Here is a 16,223-nt window from a genome sequence, read left to right on the forward strand (position 1 = left end):
AAAGAGGGCAAGGCTTTAAGTTCTCTAAGCCCACCCACAGTGACATACTTCCCCTAAGAGGCTCCTGTGCCACAAGTTCCATAATCTCCCGAAACCTCACCACCAATTGGAGACCGAGCACTTACATTCATGAATTTATAGAAGACATTTCGCTTTCAAACTACCATGCCCACTGAGCTAATCCACAGGCCCCAGGGTAATCTTTAGTTCCAAGTCACCCTTTGCTACAAAATTAAGTCTCAAAAAAAAAATCCGAAAGGAAGGCTGGACATAGGGGTGCATCCATTTATTCCCAGCATTCAGGAGGCAGTGTCAGATAGCTCTCTTGAGTGCGAGGTCTACATAGTCTCCAAAATAAATAAATAAATAAATAAATAAAGATGGCTGTTACTGCCTGTAAATTGAAAAGAGAGAAATTTTTGCCAAGTGAGATGGTGTGCGCTCTAGTCCTTGTACTGGAGTAGTGGAGGGAGAGAGATTTATTGGACGTTATCCTTGGCTAATTAGCAAGCTCAACAAGTCTAGGATTTATGAGATTTTTCTGTCTCCACATAAAAGAAAGAGCCGGGTAGGGGTGATGCATGTCTTTAATCCCAGCACTCGAGAGGCAGAGGCAGGTGGATCTCTGTGATTTGGAGAGGAGGTCTACGAAGAAAGACCTTTTCATGCCTTTCCTGATGATCCCTTGGACTCTCAGAGCAACAGGAAAGCACTAGCCAGTTATAAATACCTATAATCCCAGCTCTGTGGAGCCCAAGCAGGAGGATCACAAATTCAATGGCAGCCTAAGAGCCCGTCCCAAAACAAAAGCCGGAGGTGGAATTCCACAGCAGAATGCTTGTGTTGCATGCCCACAGCCCTGGGTTTGAGCCCCAGCAGAGCAGAAACTACAGGGTAAGAGCGGTCTTTGTGGCCATTGGGCTGATAAACTGCTCTGCAGACAATATTCCTGTCAAGGAGAACCATGTCTATAACGTATGTTTGAATGTTTCAGGGAATACAAAATAAGTGATTAGAAATGTAAATGTTTAGGGAAATGTAAATGTACATACAGAGCTTCTTCTTCTTCTTCATCGTCTTTGTCTCCTCCTCCTCCTCCTCCTCCTCCTCCTCCTCCTCCTCCTCCTCCTTCTTCTTCTTCTTCATCTTCATCTTGGTATGTTGAGAGAAGGTTTCTGTGTAGCTTTGGTGGCAGTCCTAGAACTAGTTCTTGTAGACCCGGCTGGTCTTCCGCTTCCTGAGTGCTGGGATTAAAGGCATGTGCCACCAACACCCAAATATACAGTGCTTCGTTTTCTGCCTTTCAGGTGTTTTTGGTTTTTTTGTTTGTTTGTTTTTTGGAATTTCGTGTTGTCAAGGCTGGCCTTGATCTCACTATGGAATGAGGCTGGTTTTGATTTTCTTGTGTCCATTTCCTCAGTATTTTGAGTTCAGACATGTGGCAGCAGCCTAGCTTGTGTGTATGTTTGTGTGCACGGGTGGTCATGCGTGTATGAGAGTGAAGGAATCTTTTGGGTGTCTTCTTCTTCTCTCCACAGCTTACATTTGACACAAGGACTCTCACTGAACCTGGAGCTCATTGACTGGCTAGGCTGCTGGGGAGGAGCTTCAGGGATCTGCCTGTCCCAACTGTCCCCAGCTTTTACATGATGGAAGGAATCTGAACTCCAGTCTTCATGCTTACACAGCAGGCATTTTACTGACCGAGGCTTCTCCCACGCCCCTCTTTCCAACCTTTGCAAAGTCTGAAGTTGCTTCTCAATAAGAAAGTGTTTTAAAACTGGATTGTATAACTCGGCGGTGGTTGCACAAGGACTTGGGAGGTAGGCAGAGGCAGGCAGATTTCTGTGAGTTCAAGGCCAGCCTGGTCTACAGAGTGAGTCCTAACTGCTTCCATCACTACTTAGATACCATGTCTTGAAAAAGCAAAAACACATAGATAGATAAAATAAAATAAAAAAGCCCCAAATTTAGACCATACAAGATAGTGACACACTGTCTCTTGAGTGGTAGGATTGCACCCATGTGCTACCACATCCGGCTTTATATAGAAACTTTGAAGAGCTCAGTGGGGGAAGGCGCTTGCTACCAAGCCTGATGAGTTCAGTCCTCTAGACCTCCATTGTGGGGGGTGAGAACAGACTCCCTTGGGTTGTCCTCTGGCTTCCACATATGCTCCATGCCATGAATATTCACTCATAAATAAGCACATAATGAAATGATGATAAAAGGAAAAAGTACCAAGCTGGGCATGGCAACACATAGCTTTAATCCCAGCACTTAGACATGATCCTTACTCTACTTAGACCTTGAACTTCTGATTCTTCTAAGTTGAAGGAGAAGGATCAGAACTCTCAGGCCAACCTTGGCTCAACATTTCCCAGTTGGAGGCTAGCCTGGGTTATATGAGTAATAAGCAAGTGGACCTAGAACCCATGTGATGCCCTATGCGTTAATCTCACCAGCTGGGAGACAGACAGAAGGATTATAAATGCAAAGCCAGCCCGAGTTACATGCCAAGTTCCATGCCTGCCTGGACTGTATAGTAAGATCCTGGCTCCACAAAACAAAACAACAAGGATTATTTGAATATGGCAGCACATGCCTTTAATCCCAGAACTCAGAAGCAAGAGATCTTTGTGGGTTCAAGATCAGTGTATATATGGAGTTTCAGGACTACAGAAAGACCCTGTCAAAGCAATGACAAAAAACAAAATCAATAATTGATTGAGGGAAGAAAAGGGAGAAGGAGGTAAAGACATCACGCACTAGTTGAGTACATGTACACACACATGACCACACATGTTACATACATACACACACACACACAAGCTGGGGTGGTGGCACATGTCTATACTTGAGTTCTTCCCAAGGTCCTGCACATATGATGTCCCTACTGCAAAAATAAATAGATACGTAAATAAAAGAAAAGGTTTAAAGTAAGGACAGTTAAATGCACCATGGGATCCACTACATTATGGAATAATATGGATCTGGGAAGAGGAATAAAAATTTCTTAGCCAGCCTCGGTGGCACATGCCTGTAACTCTAACACCTGAGAGGCAGAGACAGGAAGATCAGAAGCTCAAGGTCATCCTCAGTTAAATATTGAATTTGAGGTCAATTTGGGTTTCAAGAAATCATCTCTCAAAAATAAATAAAACCTTGCAGTATTGGCCTCAGTTATTAAGTAGACACACCTGGGAAGACAGAACCTCAAAGAGTTGCCTTCACCAGATTGGCCTGCAGACATGACTACAGGGTATGTTTTTAATTGGCAACTCATGCAGGGGAGCCTGGTCTCATTGTGGTGGATAATGTGATCCTGGGACAGGTGGTTTTGTTGTACAAGGAAGGTAGAAAGGCAGAGAGACAAAGCCAGTAAGCAGCCTCATCCATGGTCTCTGCTTCAGTTCCTGCCTCCAGCTTTGAACCTCAGCTTTCCTCATTGATGGATGGTGAAGTGTAGTAAAGAACAAACCCCAGTCTCCCCGAGTTGGTATCAGTCATGGCGTTTATCACAGCAGTGGAAACCTAACTAGGAAAGACCCAAAATGTGACTAGACCTCTCAGCCATTTCAGTCCCTTGGGGGAGCCTCCCATTGACTATCACAACAAAGACCAGTATTTCCTGAGGATCTAATTCTCTACAGTGGTGCAACCACCCTAGAAGATTCCAGCCAGGGCTTGTTAAGATTAACCCCTTCTGGTCCTGACTGAAGGCAGGTTTTGCTGTGAGGCCACTCTACTTTGAGACCAAAGCAGGCTTGGTCCCAGCCATCCATCCCAGAAGGCTGTTCACATCACCCCTGAGAGATAAGCAGGGTCAAAGCACTGACAAGAGTCAAAGGTCACCTTCCAGAGCAGATCTAGAGCTGACAGTGGCTCTAGCAGATGTGATAACTCAAATGGACTCAACAGACATCCATAGAACATTGCATCCAAACAGAAAAGAAAATACCTTCTTCTCAGCACCTCATGGAACCTTCTCAAAAATTGAGCACATACTGGGTAACAAAGCAAACCTCAACAGATACAAAAAATTTGAAACACCCCATGCATCTTATCAGATCTCCATGGCTTAAAATTAGAATTCAACAGCAATGCTAATTCCAGAGCCCACAAACACATGGAAATTAAACAATGCTCACCAGCCACAGGTCTCCTTGCCTTCCAGGTTGCTGGATGAAAGCAGGCTATGTAGATTCAGGTACGGGTTCAAGGAGATGCGGTAGTCCTTTGGGGGCTCCTCCAACAGTGACAACCCAGGGGTGGTTGGCAGGGGCACATTGTCCTTCAGGAGGCCTCTAACAAAGACTGGGGCCTCAGAGCCCCACAAGGGTTGGGTGTGGAGTGAGCTGGAATGCTGGGGAATGCAGACTCATGGGCTCCCGGTCTCCCCAGAAGGGCCCAGCAGTGGTGGTAGTAAGGGATTGTGGCTTCCCTCAGCAGGTTTCAGTCCCAGAGCCAGCATCACCATCTGAAGACACCTCCCAAGGAGGGAATTGACAGGTTGGGCACCTGCCTGGAGGTACCCAGAGGAGAGTCTCCCAGGATCTCAGGTTTCTTCAGACTCTGTGTCTGCAGGGCTAACTGGAGCAGGGCAGTGGACAGGGTAGGTCCGCTGAGCCGTAGCATGGAGTGGGCACACCCAAAAGGCCCTGCTGGCCACTGGCACTTCATGCAGCAGAGGATTGAGCAGCAGTTGGAGGGAGGTAGATGGGCCCAGATTGTCCAACAGCTGCAGGACGTTTGGCTCAGGCGGGAGTCCCTTGCCTCGATTGGGAGCTGTGGCCTGGGCAGCAATGAGTGCTGTCAGCATGCTGCGGCCAGGAGGACCTGGAGCACAGAAGGACACACGAAGGTGACTGCCACCCAGGGCCAGGCTACCTGCCCTCTGGTTCTGCAGCCTCTGCCATCTCTGCTGTCTCATACTCCAGTACTGCAAAGCCCCTCAGCTGCCCACCCTGGCCACATGGCAGGTGAAAGAAGGTGGGTATATCGACCGCGGACAGTGCCTGGTGCAGGGCATCCACGTCATTGAAGCCAGGTGGCAGATGGTCCACACAGAGGCACCGGGAGTGCAACAAGGCAGGAGACAGCGGCCCAGCATCTGTGCAATACACATACAGTGTTTGGGGGCCCCAGTGGTTTGCTCTGTAAATCAGCCTTGCCCTGGCAGCCGAGCCGTTCATCATGTACTCTGCAAAGCCATAGCCCTTAGAGTGGCCTGTGCGCTCTCTGTACACTACGAAGCAGCGCTCCAGGCTGCCAAAGGGCCACATCAGCTCCTCACACTGCCTGTGTCACGCTGGGTGGCAGCTGGGCCACACACAACAGAGCATCTGTAGGCTGCAGCTGAACTGACAGCTCCGGCTCTCGAAGCCGGCTCTGGTGGAAGCCTTGATGGCAGCTTCACCCTGCTCCCCTTCCAGCAGGGTCACGAAAGCTGTCCCTTTGTATTTGTCCACCAACTGTCCTTTAGTTCATAGTCGCTCAGAAGATCACAATAGCCTACTTCCTGGTTGGTCAAGTCTCCCGGAAGACCCCGGGTCAGTATCATGGCAGCGGTTACGGAACTGGCACTCAGTAAGTTTCAGGTGCTTCCGGATCTCTTCTGGTTCCAAGGACAGCAGCTCCTGTTCAGGTGCTCATCGATAGGCGGTCCACAAAGTTTCCTCTTTGGCCTCCGCCTCCAGGTTGAGCAGCAGCCAGTGAGTCAAGAACTTTAAATCTTTGAAGAAAGAATTTAAAGAAGACACTAGAAGATGGAAAGATGTCCCATGCTCTTGGGTAGGCTAAATTTACGTAGTAAAAATGGCAATCTTACCAAAACCAATCTACAGATTCAAAGCCATGTCTATCAAAATCCCAGCAAAATTCTTCACAGACCTCAAAAGAACAACACTCAACCTCATATGGAAAAGCAAAAAGTCCACGATAACCAAAAGAATCCTGTACAATAAAGGAACTTCTGAAGGCCTCACAATCCCTGACTCAAACTCTACTACAGAGCTACAATACTGAAACCGCCTGGTATTGGCATAAGAACACACAGGAGGACCAATGGAACTGAATCAAAGAATGGATATCAATCCACACACCTACAAACACCTGATATTTGACAAAGAAGTAAAAATATAAAATGGAAAAAAGAAAGCATATTCAACAAGTGGTGCTGGCATAACTGAATATCAATATGTCGAGGAATGAAATAGGTCCATACTATCGCCATGCACAAAGCTCAAATCCAGAAGGATCAAAGATCTCAACATGACACCAACCACACTGAACCTCATGGAAGAGAAAGTGGGAAATACACTTGAACAGATTGACACAGGAGACCACTTCCTAAATAGAACCTCAGTAGCACAAACATCGAGAGCAACATTAATAAACGGGACCTCCTGAAACTGAGAAGCTTCTGTAAAGCAGAGAACATGCATGGTCAACAAGACAAAATGGCAAGCTACAGATTTGGAAACGATCTTCACCAACCCCCCCCCCCCACATCAGACAGAGGGCTGTTCTCCAAAATATACAGAGAACTCAAGAAATTGGTCATCAAATGAACAAATATTCCAGTAAAAAATGTGATGCAGACCTAAACAGAGAAATCTCAACAGATGAATCTAAAATGGCTGCAAGACACTTAAGGAAATGCTCACCATCCTTAGCCTTCCGAGAAATGCAAATGAAAATAACTCTGAGCTAATATCTTACACCTGTCAGAATGGCCAAGATCAAAACACCAATGACAGCATTTTCTGCAGAGGATATATGGTGGGGTAAATGGTACACTCCTGCATTGCTGGTAGGAATGAAAGCTGATACAGCCACTTTGGACATCAGTATGGCGATTTCTCCAAAAATTAGGAAACAACCTTCCTCAAGACCAAGCAATACCACTTTTGGATATATATATCTTCAAAGGATGATCAATCATACCACAAGGGCATGTGCTCAACTATGTTCATAACAGTATTATTTGTCATAGTCAGAACCTGGAAAAAACCTAAATGCCCCTTGACTGATGAATGGATAAGGAAAATGTGGGACATTTACACAATGGAGTACTACACAGCAGAAAAAAATAATGACATCTTGAAATTTGCAGGCAAATGGATGGATGTAGAAAGCATCATATTGAAGGAGGTAACCCAGACCCAGAAAGACAAATATCATAAGCACTCCCTCATGAGTGGACATAAAGCAAAGAAAACCAAGCCAATCATTCACAAACCAGAGAACCTGGACAACAAAAAGGACCCTAAGAGTGACACACAGGGATCTAATGGACATGGCAAGTAGGAAAAGACAACTCCTGAGTAAACTGTGAGCATGGGGGTCATAGGAGAGGGTAGAGGGGAGGGGGATGATGGGAGGGGAAGGGAGAAAATTATATCTCACTAAAAACGATAAATGATTGAAAAAAGTAGAGCTGGGAGTGGATAGCTGATCTTGTGGTTTGGTCTTGGGTTCGACTGCAGGACAAACAGGCAGTGGAGACATTTGGAGAAGGTGGGGTGTGGCAGTGAGGGACTGGAGGTCAGACGGTGACAACAATGAGAGCCTTAGCAGTAGCAGATGGCTTAATGCAGGTGGCAATGGATGGTATTTCTGAGGCATGAGATCATAAAGACCTGGAACTAAGACAGCACCAACTGTACCAGGGTTTAGAATCCACATAGACAGAGACACAAAACAGAATTTAAATCATCAAAGTAGCCATGAGAGCTAAAGGAGTCTAAAAACACCCAGAAAAGTTACTTGGGAGTTGCCCTAGCTCCGAGGTCTGCTCTAAATTTTTCATTTGCATTCTCAACTATTTTGGTGGTTATTTGGTTTATTTTGGGAGGATTTCCCCCTCTACTTTCCCTAAAATATTGGCCCAGAACATCAGGTTTCATTGAAGAAACCACATGTGCCTCCCCTTTCAGGGGTGTGAATTCTGGGACCACTGATGGATTTTTTTCCTCTGATCACTTTGAACATAGCAACCCACTGCCTGCTGCGGTCCTAGTTTTCTGTCTGGTGGGAAATTGAATGAGGAGTTTATGGAGAAAATGTGACACAGTCTATTCTTCTCAGCCCCGTAGAAGTTAGTCACTTGCCCTGGAGTGTCCTGGGAAACAAAGCATTGCCACAGCATCCCACAGTCAGTCAGAGGCTACCATGTTACTCTGATCAATCTGAGTCTACTACAAAAGGAATTGATTGCTTTGAGGATGGATGTGATGGGTTCCATGAGCCAAAAGTCATGACAGTATGTTAGGGTCTGTGAGAAGTGGACCATGCTCCCCATCCACTAATAGATGGGTGTCAGTGTGTGCCAGGTGGAAATGTCAACTTGACACACGCTGGAGTAATCTGAGGAAGAAGGAACTTAACTATCTAATAGGTAAGTCTATGGGGAATTTCAATCAGTGTCTGATGTCCCTGGGTTGGAGGTCATGGGTGTATCTATAAAATAAGCTGTCTTAGAGAGGAAAGGAGAGCAAGTCAGTAAGTGGCTTTACTCCATGGTACCTGCTTTGGTTCCTGCCTCGAGGTTCTGGTCTTGACTTCCTGCCCTGACTTCCACTCATGGTAGCTTCTGATAGGAAAGTGAAAGGGAAGTAAAGCTTCCTTCCTCCAGTTGTTTTTGGTCATGATGTTTCTTCACAGGAAGAGAAAACAAGTATACAGTGTCCATACCCGTTGAAGGACAACATCCAGAGCCTGTTATAATTCACACGATTCCACCTACTGTGATTATTAAAGTGGTTTCTATTAGGGTTTGGATGTGTAATACCCAAGAAGGATCCTGTGTTTGAACTCTGATCTCTAGCATGTGGCCATGTTTCAAAGTTGGGGAAAACCTGGTAAATAAACCCAGAAGTAAACGGTAGGACAGGCGGTGTTGTAGAATATTAATTTAAGGTGTGTGACTTCTGTTTAGGTTGCACTTGTTTAACTCTGTGAAGCTGTGATGCTTTGCCTGTCTAAAACACCTGGTGGGCTAATGAAGATTTTAGTGGCCAAACGTAAGGCAGGAGAAAGGATAGGTTGGTCAGTCACACAGAGAGTATAAATGGAAGGAGAAATCGTAGAGGAAGGAACAGAGAAAGAGCAAGAGAACAAGGAGAGCAGGATGCTAGGGTAAGCTATCCAGTTATCCAGACACTGAGTAATAATCAAAGAAAGATACACAGAGTGCTTTAAAAAAAAACAAAAAACTAAAAAGCCCAGAGCCAGAGGGAAAGGTGGACAAAATAATTCAAAGATAAGAAAAACTGGAAAGGAACAAGCCAAGCTAAGGCTAGGCATTGTAAGTAAGAAGAAGCTACTGTGTATAATTTAATTGGGAGCTGGGTGTCAGGTCCCCAAAAGAACAAAAGAATGAAAGAACAGAAACGATCAAAAAAAAGGGAGATATAGTGAATGCTAACTGGGTGTAACCAGCCTCCCCAGGCCCCTACGTGCCAACTGACCAGGGCAGCCTTCCTGTACTTAGGGACAGAATGTGAAGAAAACCAGTGATCTAAGCTAAGCCATCATTGGTCCATTTCTTGCTCTGACCTCACAATGACAGAACCCTGTTTCTTAACTGCTCTGGCTGAGGCTGCCTCCTCTCCTTACAGTTGAGAGGCTGATTTTCAGTTGAAAGAGTGATTTAGATAGAAGTGAGCTGGTCCCACTTGGTGGATATTCATGAGCTGTTGAATCTGAACACAGTGAGTTTCCTTCAAAGGTCACAGATTTGGGGTTTAGAGGTTTGTGTTTCCAGGATTGAAAATAACCATATCTTCCTTTCTTTCTTCCTCGGTCTGGGGTATAATTTGGGGCAATTTTTATTATCTGCATCAATTAGATGTTTACTCTATTTTAACCTTTAGTTTTAATATTTTCTCTGGGCTCATTCCTTCGTTCACCATTTTAAAACATCTGTTTACATTGACTCTACAACATGAGTATTCTCACAGCGACATTGATCTACACGCACATGGAAAGCTTTGACCACATTTCCCTGATCTCACTGCCTCCTGCCCACCCTTTTCAAGTCCCTTGGTGTTCTCACTTAATAACTCAGTCAGGTACTTTCGAGTCCAGGCCAAGTCATGTGGACTCCTGTCCAGAGGACTGACAGGCACACTGGATGGTGTCCTAAGGAAGGGCACAGATGGATGTCTGCCTGTGCTCTAGCAGAAAACCTCCTCCAAATTGGTTATCTTAGAATCTTTCTGGCAGTTCAAAGTCAGGGCTGGAGAGGGCCAGAGGTAAGAGTTAGATCCCATTTGTGATGCTAATGATGGAACAGGGGATTCAAGAACAGAAAAAGTGAAAGTCTGAAAGAACCTGTTCTTTGAGGAAGAGAGGAACTTCCCTTGGTGGGACATAGCACACCAGGTCCCTCCACCATCTTCTATCCTTCTGTGTGCCTGAAACTGGCCTTATGTGGGACGTTTTCATTTTCTATCAGGGGGCAGGGTGATTGCAGTACTAAAGCTCATGTGTTATCAGTCACGGAGTGGGGGCAATAATCATTTGGAAGCAAAGGATCAGTTCTGCTGGCCAGAGACCTCAAGGAACACGGTCTAGAACAAAACTACCTAGTGCTGGGATGTTCTGCCCAGCACTCCAGAGACCCACCCCAAATACCTGTCCTTTTGGAAAAAACAGGGGGACATTTTGTTGACAAGGACTGCCTTTATTTGATTATCACAAGCCTGGGCTAGAGGAAAACTCTTTCATCTCATCTTTTCTTTATTTTTCCAGACAGGGATCCTCTCAGTGTGGCTCTGGCTGTTATGGAACTTGGTTTGTAGACCAGGCTGGCCTGGACCTCACAGAGAGCTGCTAGCCAGTAACTAAGTGTGTAATGTTTGTACATACGATGCCCTAGGGGTGTGAACGTTCTATTGACAGAGAAGGAACGTCCTGCTTGAACTTTCGTAAACTTCCATCCAGTTTCTTTGGCTTATGCCCCATAGCTGGTTCTGCGTGTGTCCTGTGAGGTCCATTTAAAGGGTAAATCTGTTGATTACTTAGGTAAGGTGAAGGCAGCATAGCTTCAAGAACACAAAAAGGCTGAGTGCCACCCTCCCACCTCAGGTGTTGATGTCACACTCATGACACACTTGTGTCCTTTGTGATGAGGAGCGGCGGGCCGCTTCCTGCCTCCCGGCTAGCTGTGCCTGAAATAATTACACAGAAACTGTATTCTTTTAAACACTGACTGGCCCATTAGTTCCAGCCTCTTATTGGCTAGCTCTTACATATTGATCTAACCCATTTCTAATAATCTGTGTAACACCAAAAGTGCCTTACCAGGAAAGATCTTAACCTGCGTCTGTCTGGAGTGGGAGAATCATGGTGACTACTTGACTCAGCTTCTAGCTCCCAGCATTCTGTTCTGTTTACTCCGCCTACGTAATATCCTGTTCTATTAAAGGGCCAAGGCAGTCTCTTTATTTAACCAATGAAATTAACACAAAACAGAAGACTCTCCCCCATCATTTCCGCTTTTTCTGTTTAAACAAAAAAGAAAGGCTTTCACTTTAACATAGTAAGATTACATATAACAAAACTGTTATCAAGCAAGAATTACAGTTACGATATCTATTTTATCCTTTATCATAACTGAGGAAAACTATAACTATCTATCTATTCTTCAACTCCATCAAAGACTCCAGAAGGATATAATATTACCTAAGTAAATGAGAAGTAAACAACTTACAAAACTCTAGAAATCACAGAGACATCTCGCTGCCTGGACAGTCACCCAAAGTTCCTCTGTACCATTGGGGCATCCATCTTCGGCCTACAGGCCCATAGTATTCAGAGCCATTTCCATGAAGCAGGAAATTTCAAAGGCAGTTTAGTCACAATCTGTTGTGTCCTGCAGAATGTCTCACAGACTCTTTCATGAATCAGGAACCCTGAAAGATCATATCACCTTTAGGCAAGTTCAGCAGTCCTCTTTCTGCGGGTTCTTTGTGGCCAGTCCAGTTTATGCAACAGTCCAGGCAAGAGCAGTTTCTTGCCGAAATGGCTATCAAACTCCATGAGGAGTCTCTTCGATGCCCATCTTCCTCTTGAAGTAGATTGGTGCTGCCAGGAGCAGATGTGTCTCATTGTCATGAAAAGCCCTAAGTTATTAAAACATCAAATGCCATATTCTGCACTCTTTGAAAGATATGAAGAATGTCTATCTAATTGAAATGTATCTCTATATATCTAGGAAATCTAACTAACATGACTACAAATTTGACTATTATTGATGATTATCCATTAACAACATATATACATTACATTTTTAAATGAACTACACAATCACAATACCTTAATCAAGATTAGAAATACATATACATATAACAAAATTGACCTTAAAATCCACAAAAATGCAAATTATTCATATCTCTATCAGTCCGTGCCCTGTGTCTCACAGCCAAGGTTACTTTTGAAGCACTGGGATCCTCAATCATGTACAAGACAAATGCATTCGTTTCCCTTCTGTTTGCTTTTGCTTTTTTGTTTGGTGAGAGAGTGTCTCCTGTACTACAGGCTGGCCTCAAGAGCACTGTGTAGCCAAAGATGACCTGAACTGCTGGTCCTCCTGCCTCAACTTTCCTAGCTTTAATAATTGCCATGTGCCGGGCCACAGCGGTGCATGCCTTTAATCCCAGCAATCGGTAGGCAGAGGCAGCTGAACCTCTGTGACTTTGAGGCCAGCCTGGTCTACAGAGCTAGTTCAGGGACAGCCATGATTGTTAAACAGAGAACCTGTCCTGACAAACCAATAAAAAAAAAGCCAAGTGCTCACCTTTATGAGACTTTTCATGTTTTTCTGTCAGTTTAATGGCCTAACCTGAATCTACCTGATTTTAATTACTATCTTCTCCCCAGGGCCTGACAATCAACACCTCACCACATAGGCTGAGGCCTAGCGGGATTTCTGGTCCCGCTGTTACCAGCTTGGCCACAATCACCAAATGTAAGTTTTAACTAAGCCCTTTTCTTCTATTTACCAATAAAGTCTTGGGAGTCAGAGCCGGGCGGTGGTGGCGCACTCTTTAATCCCAGCACTTGGGAGGCAGAGGTAGGTGGATCTCTGTGAGTTTCAGGCAGCCTGGTCTACAACAGCTAGTTCTAGGACAGGAACCAAAAGCTACGGAAAAACCCTGTCTCGAAAAACATATGCAAAAAAAAAAAACCTTGGGAGTCAGATGTTGGGATGCTAACCTGCTAGCTCAGAGAAGCCAAGAAGCAACGAATCTACTTTCCTATTTGGACAGAGACCCAGCAAGAAAAGCATCTTTTCACTCATCCCAAACTAAAAAGACCCCGAATAGCTAAGTGCCTCCCTACACAATCCTGTGCATCCCTCTCTTCCTATATTGCTGGCTGGTTTGTTCTTCCTTGGCTAATTCTTGTCAACTTGTTGCCCACTCCACTCCCTGAGTTTCTTTGTTTGTCTTTTCTTTTCTTCCCTTCATTTCAGTTTGTTGAGACAGATGGATAGGTACGCCTTGCAGAGTGAGGTTGGATATTTATTTAGTGGATATGGAGGGAAGGGGAAAGAGGAGAGGAGCAGAGAGGCAGAGAGAGACAGAAACAGAAAAGGGAAGAGGAGTAGTAGGGAGAATGGAGCAAGGCAGAAGCGGCCTCTTCGAGAGGAGAGATGGGAAAAGCCACATTCTCCTGATCTCATTGCTTCCTGCCCACCCCTCTCAAGTCCCTTCATGTTCTTATTTTTTCACTCAGTCGTTCTGTACTTGGTGACAGAAGGGGAAGAAAACCCGTGAGCTGTGAAAAGCCACCATTTGTCCTTTTCTTGCTATGACCTCACAATGCCAGCGCCTGTGCCATCACATCACTGGCTGAGGTTGCCTCCTCTCCTTACAGTGCAAGCGGGTTCGTGAGGTGGAAAGCGGTTGGAGCTCTGTGCTGGTGAAAGAGACTACTGGACTTTCAAGAGCTGCTGGACTCCAACATAGTAAGTTTCCCTCCAGCTTTGTTGCCTTTGATTGTTGTTGTTGTTGTTTTTTTGTTGTCTGTGTATTTATTCATTTTCTGGCTTGATTTATGAGCTTACTTTTTCATGTTTTTTTTTTTACTCTGGTTATTGTGTGAGTGTATGGGAGGAGAATTCAAGACAGAAATTCTCTGTGTAACAGAATAACTCTGTGTATGGCCTTCCTGGAACTCAGTCTGTAGATATGGCTGGCCTCAAGCTAAAAGATTACCTGCTTTGCCTTCTGAGTGTTGGGATTAAGGGCATGTGCCACCGCAGCCCGGTAGTTTTTATATTTAAGTTGTGCATCTTGGGGCATAACTTTTCATATTATTATTTTATGTGTATGAGTATATTGTTTTCTTTCTTTGTGTGTACCAAGAGCCTCGCACCTGTGGAGGTCACAAGAAGAAGACAGATTAGCTAGAACTCGAATAACAATTGATTGTGAGCACCATGTGTGTTGGGCCTCGAACCAGGGGTCTCTGAAAAAGCAGGAGGTGCTGTTAAACACTAACTCATCTCCCCACAACCTCTTTCTTTAGTTTTACTTCTTCATTTACTTTTGTTATGTGTTCTTTGGTTCCTTTCTCTTTTCTCATTTCAAGCCTTTCCTTGTTATGGCTTACCATATCATAGGAACAATTTAGTCCTGGCAATCGCAGGAACATCTCTAATGCATTCTGAGCACTTGATCATGTGATTAACCCACGCTGCTATGCTTTCTTCTCACACGACCTCCTCCACATTCCTAGGAGCCTCCTCTTATGTTGAGGACCTCCTCCTGCTCCCAAGTTCCACATATGAGAGAAGAAAAGTGACACATTTGAAGGACTGGCTTTTCCCATGTAGAGCGATCTTCTCTGGTGACAACCATGTTCTTGAGAGCACCACAGTTTCATCCTTCTCTGTGGCCGTCCTTCTGTATGACTGTGGCACTCTTGCCCTTAATTCTGTTTCAGTGTTGTGTTGTCAGGCTAAATGCGTAGAGCTATTCCTGCAAGGATCCTTGGGAGCATATTTTAACCGTGAAGTATGGCCTGACTTATGTGAATTTGGTGAAAAGTATTAAGTAGTATTATTAAGGACTTTACATCTATGTTCATCATGGAAATAGCCTCTATTATTCTTCATTGTGTTTTCCTGGTTTGGGCATGAATGAGTTTGGAACTACTAAGGACCTTTCTATTTTATGGAGTATTGAGGAACACTGACATTTGTTTTCAAGAGATTGGGAGGATTCATCAGTAGGTTTGCCTGCTCCTGGGCTTTCCTATGCAGTTTCCTTCCTCATAAATATTTCAATCTTGTTCTTCATCATGTCTTCTTACTTGAATTTATATCAAGAAGTTTCTCAATTCCATCCACATTTTCCAGTCCATGAGAAGGACTCTCAGGGTTTTCAAAAACAGATTTCTTTGGGAGATGGGTTAGCCTGGAGAAACAGCCCAGTAGTTAGGAACATGGACTCTTCTCGCAGAAGACCAGGTCTGCCTCACAGCAATCCCATGACAACATAACTTCTTGAAGTGCCGCACCTAGGGGATCTGTTGCCGTCTTATGTCTTTCCAGGTCATAGAAAGAAAATTAATCAAAGAGACTTATATCACTCTTTAAAATTATATATAGTACATGTGAGTGTACATTTAGGTGACCTCAAGTGTGTGTTTGTGTGTATACATATGTGTGTGTGTGTGTATATGTGTGTGTGTGTGTGTCTGTGTTTGCCCTTGAGATCGTCCACGCATGTGTTTAGATGCCCTCAGAGGGCAGAAGTGTAGGATCTCCTAAACTGGAGTCACTTGATCCGCTTGGCCTGGGTCCTGAGAACCAAACACAGGTCCTCTGCCAGAATAGTAAACCTTCTGACCTCCTGAGCCATCTCCCCACCTAGACACTCTCTGTTTTCAGGGTGTCTGTTGTCTCCTCAACTTCTCATGCATATGATTTTATTAGTATCTTGTCTCTCAATGAGTGTTCAGCTCAAGTAAGAGGATGATTCTCCTTCCCAATCAGTGGCTCGTAGCTTCTGCGACCCTTTGTTTTCTTCTCTCAGTTTCTGGGTGAATCCGGCCAACCTGACCTGTGTTATGTTCTGCTGTCCACTGCTTTGGAAGGTACTTCCTTCCCTTCCTGAGCACTACGTAGCTGGTTAGGTTGCCTGAAATATCTGTGACTCTTTTTCTCTTTGGAATGTAGGAATTCATAGTGATAAACATTCTCATTG

At 44.7% G+C, this 16,223-nt stretch overlaps 1 pseudogene; it reads right to left on the reverse strand.

Moving 5' to 3' along the window:
* Window positions 1-4,147: 4,147 nt before the first annotated feature.
* LOC142844125 (ribonucleoprotein PTB-binding 1 pseudogene) lies at window positions 4,148-16,203 on the reverse strand (annotated as a pseudogene).
* Between the last annotated feature and the right edge of the window lie 20 nt (window positions 16,204-16,223).

This window comes from Microtus pennsylvanicus, chromosome 2 (genome assembly GCF_037038515.1).
Source record: "Microtus pennsylvanicus isolate mMicPen1 chromosome 2, mMicPen1.hap1, whole genome shotgun sequence".
Taxonomy (NCBI): Eukaryota; Metazoa; Chordata; class Mammalia; order Rodentia; family Cricetidae; genus Microtus; species Microtus pennsylvanicus.